Below are 5000 nucleotides of genomic sequence, written 5' to 3'. Positions count from 1 at the left end.
TGCTCTGGTGTTTCCTTTTCGGAGTTGTCGTCCGGAATCAGACCATTGAGGAGGGCTTCAGCCGTGTCATGCCAATTCTCCGTCATTTCACCGTTCAGATCCCTGACGTTACTCTGAACCCTCAGCTGTCTCTCCTTATCTGTGGCGAGGCGGTATGCCAATCCCCATGGGTCCAGTCTTCCAGATTCAGAGACGAATTGCCTCCAACTGTCAGACTTCGCCCGTCGAATCTCATAGTTGTAAATTTTCTTACATTTCATGTAATCCGATCTCAACTGTTGGCGCTCTTCCATTCGCCGAGCCTGGGAGAATTTCCTTCTTGCCCGGGTCACCCTTTTCCTCATTTGCGTGAGTCTAGTTGACCACCATGGCACGGTCCTTCTCCTCCAGCTCTTTCTCCCCATCGAAGCTTCGCATGATTCAATCAAAAGTTTTTCGATTTCCTCAACGCGTTCTTCAATATTCGCCACTGTGGACAGCGGCTTTCTCACCAACGTACGCAGCTCCTTTTGCAAGACTGAGTGGAAGAGCTCCCAGTTTGCTGTTTTGAGCACGAAACGTCGCTTACGCGCTGGCTTATTTAGGTCAAAATCATTACCAAGCGCAGTGGTTAGTTGGATGGTAGTCTCGATGACCCTATGATCACTAGTAGTCGTGTCCTCTCGGACTCGCCAACCAGTAACACAGGGGAACATCATCGATGTGGCTAGCGTGACATCGATATCAGACTTACCAACCGTGCTGAAATACGTAAATGCCTGACCTCTTTCGTTCAAAATATAGAGACCATTAGTGGCAATAAACGCTTCCAGTTTCTCTCCGCGTGCATTGCTTTGGTTTCCTCCCCATAGCGGGGATTTAGCATTTGCATCAGCAGCTATGATTACCCTCTTCCCTCTTAGTTGTTTAACAACGCGTTCGAGTTTGATTAGACCAACTTCCATGTCCTCGGAAGGAGGGAAGTATTGACTAATCAAATATAGAGAAGTTGTGGGTTTCTCAAGATATGCACAAACAATGTGGGAGTCACAGCATTCGCTCAGCTTGATTAGGCTGATTTCCTGCATCGAGGACGCTAGGGCAGCCATAGGAGGCTCTTCCCCATCGTTCCCCGTAACTACTACCACATTTTTACCAAAGCTCGGGATTTTACCCCGATGACTGTATGGTTCTTGCATGAGCATTATCTTTTGAGATCGTTCGAGTAGTCCACTCACCTCAGCATGCACGACCTTGGATCTTCTCATGTTTAACTGAGAAATCTTTAGTGTGTCACTTACAGCAGTGGACTGGTTTGCTGTTGCTCTGGTTGGTAGAGAAAGTCCATACCCAGAGTAGCGTTGACCGGGGTGTGACAGGAGGGACGGGGCCGTCCCAGTCTTATCCACCCTCATTCGTTCGAGAAGCACGCTGCAATTAGTCAGGGAGCCGGAATGAGTACCAGAGCCATGGCAAGTAACTCTGGACCCACCATCGGGCCTTTCCATTGCGTTAGTTGAACCCATTGAGACGAAGTGCGTGACTCTTCCTCTCGGGCCTTCTATTATTTTATGTTTACCCATATTATAATATTTCTCACTTCGTCCCTACGCGTGTCCCAGCCTCCTCGGACCCTCAAATGGGACTCTGTAGTAGCCCTTTTACAAGGGGGTACAGAGTCAGGCCATCACGCGGGATATAGAAGAGGGGGACCACCCCAACTTCTAGCCCATAGCCATCCACTGGTGTGGATGACCCAGCCGATTGACCTGGCAAAGGGCTCTTTTCTCGCCAGGCCTCCCGTTTAGCAGAAGCAGGTGGCCAAAGGTGAGTGTTGGAGACTTCATCCCCGCAGAGATGGGTCTCCTCAGCACCCAGGATCCCCTTTTCCTGCGACACGGGTCTCCATGCACGGCCTACGCATGGGCGGGTTATCCAGTCCCACACTGGTGACAGATTTAAGGACGGTCCTTCACGGGTCGTGCCTTTCTACGCAAGCGCAGATTAAGAGAGCTTGTCTGGCTCTTGGACTTTCGTTCTATTTCCAATTTCACCTTACCTTTCCGCGAGCGCACTTACCGTTCGAGATTTGACTGGACTGAAAATGGGGTATAGTTAATAACTTACCATAATGACTTTTTATTGTTATTATTATTATTATTATTGATTAGACTTTTATATCTAGGCTTATGCTATGTTAGTCTATGAGATGCATGTATATATATATTATTTATGACAGAATGTGAGCTATAGGCTATAGAGCTAATAGCTTATGGGTTTATTCTAGTCATATTATGATATGATATGATAGGATATGAGTGTGATTTGTGATTTGTCTTCAGCTAGTGGTCTTATACTGTTAGTCATTTATCTTCAGTCTTTTAGTCTTTATTGACTTACAGACCCAACCTGCTCCCAGGCGACAGCTCTCGAAGGGGATAACAAGGCATGAGCGAGTACTCCTCTCTTTGCTTTACGTTCGAAATTATGGTAGCTTTAGGAGGAATTTCTTGATTCTTTCGTTCGAGAACACCGAATGAATATACTCTTTTATACTCATCAATACAGGTCTATACCAAGCCGACATGGCAATCCCTGACTCGGTGTTTTGATCAATTACGCTCCTGCCCTCCCCATCGAGGACCGTCTTCCCAGCAAGCGGTCCTTGGTCCGCAAGCCAGGTGCGCTGTTTCTAGGTTTGGTAAAAACCTTGGTCTTGAGATTTGATCCCGGTCGCTAGATGCCTCCAGCAATCCTGCGGATACTCTCACATTACCAAGTTTAATTCCTACGCCCAAGGGACATGTAGGAAGAGGTTTGTCCAGAACCTCGCTGGTGTTTCGTTCGAACTATTGTTGCGATCCATTATAGTTTTGTCCCATTCTCCGGGCTATAACAGTCTTGAGTTTGCCAGACTCCTGATTCCTAAGAATCTCCCTTAGTAGGTTACTCAAACTCTTCGCCAGCGGGTCATCGCTAAAACAAGGGACTACAAGAGACCCCAAGTTTCGCTAATCCGTGGAGACGTCGAAGGTTTGAGAAGAGACAGCATGTGTGGGGCCGGCCTTACCCCACTTGTTGTTATTAATTAATATTTCATGCGCCCCTTATTAGCAACTGTGACTTTGGTGAGACCAATTTGGTGCTCGCTGTGTCTTTAAAACTTTCTAACAATATGCAAGAACGATCCTCGACAGCACACCAGCGATCTCTCGCCAATGATGCCGCTATCGAGGGGCCGCCATCCTTCGAGGGACACCGGCAATTTTTAGGTGTGACCACCTCCGAGGACCGCGGATTGCGCACATGATCTTTCAAAAGCCTGCAAGATAGAGGCGTGCGAGAGATGTTCATGTGAGCACAGGGCACACAAAAGCACTCATCGCCACCTGACCATCTTCCTCAATAGGCTGCAACGCACGGTCCATCGGTCATCATATTTATACAATCTCTTCAAACATTCTTCTGACAAAAAACAAAGTTAAAGTCAAAACTTCATGGCTGACTTTCTCTAAAGTCCTTCACAACATACGGTGAATAACATATTCTCGCTCGGAACTTTGAGTGATTTTTCAGTGAGCCAAAAAGAATACAAAACACGGATATATTCCGCTTAAAAACTTTTCGAACCAACGCTATCTAGCGCTCAATCACATTAGGGCCATTCGGTCTAAGACACCGACCCGTGACTATGCTGTGCTAAGTTTCATACCTCGAGCAGCTAAGCTCACTCCCAACACTCTTATATGTACGAAAAGGTCCGCCGGCAGAACGGCGACTAGCCGGCTATAACATAGTCGGCCATAGGGCAAACTTCTTCGATAGGACCAAAATCAATGAGGTACTTCAAATGATGAAAAAATATTTGCATAACAAAATACTTGTAAACAAATTCCAATAGTTTTAAATAATAAAATTTTATCTAAGATAACATAGTCCAACGCGGCGCATTGCTTTCGGCCGGCGGACGCAAACGCCTCGCTCGCGAGCGACCCGTCCAACCAGCGGCTAAGTCCAACGCGGCGCATTGCTTCTGGCCGGCGGACGCGAACGCCTCGCTCGCGAGCCGACCCCTCCAACCAGCTGCTAAGTCCAACGCGGCGCATTGCTTTCGGCCGGCGGACGCAAACGCCTCGCTCGCGAGCCGACCCCTCCAACCAGCGGCTAAGTCCAACGCGGCGCATTGCTTTTGGCCGGCGGACGCGAACGCCTCGCTCGCGAGCCGACCCCTCCAACCAGCGGCTAAGTCCAACGCGGCGCATTGCTTTCGGCCGGCGGACGCAAACGCCTCGCTCGCGAGCCGACCCCTCCAACCAGCGGCTAAGTCCAACGCGGCGCATTGCTTTCGGCCGACGGACCCGAACGCCTCGCTCGCGAGCCGACCCCTCCAACCAGCGGCTAAGTCCAACGCGGCGCATTGCTTTCGCCGGCGGACCCGAACGCCTCGCTCGCGAGCCGACCCGTCCAACCAGCGGCTAAGTCCAACGCGGCGCATTGCTTTCGGCCGGCGGACGCAAACGCCTCGCTCGCGAGCCGACCCCCTCCAACCAGCGGCTAAGTCCAACGCGGCGCATTGCTTTTGGCCGGCGGACCCGAACGCCTCGCTCGCGAGCCGACCCGTCCAACCAGCGGCTAAGTCCAACGCGGCGCATTGCTTTTGGCCGGCGGACCCGAACGCCTCGCTCGCGAGCCGACCCGTCCAACCAGCGGCTAAGTCCAACGCGGCGCATTGCTTTTGGCCGGCGGACCCGAACGCCTCGCTCGCGAGCCGACCCGTCCAACCAGCGGCTAAGTCCAACGCGGCGCATTGCTTTCGGCCGTCGGACCCGAACGCCTCGCTCGCGAGCGACCCGTCCAACCAGCGGCTAAGTCCAACGCGGCGCAATGCTTTTGGCCGGCGGACGCGAACGCCTCGCTCGCGAGCCGACCCGTCCAACCAGCGGCTAAGTCCAACGCGGCGCATTGCTTTCGGCCGGCGGACGCGAACGCCTCGCTCGCGAGCCGACCCGTCCAAACAGCGG

Source organism: Prorops nasuta, unplaced genomic scaffold (genome assembly GCF_024137725.1).
Source record: "Prorops nasuta isolate Cenicafe-Biocafe unplaced genomic scaffold, Cenicafe_Pnas_1.2 PNAS00122, whole genome shotgun sequence".
Lineage (NCBI taxonomy): Eukaryota > Metazoa > Arthropoda > Insecta > Hymenoptera > Bethylidae > Prorops > Prorops nasuta.
This window is presented reverse-complemented; position numbering follows the sequence as displayed.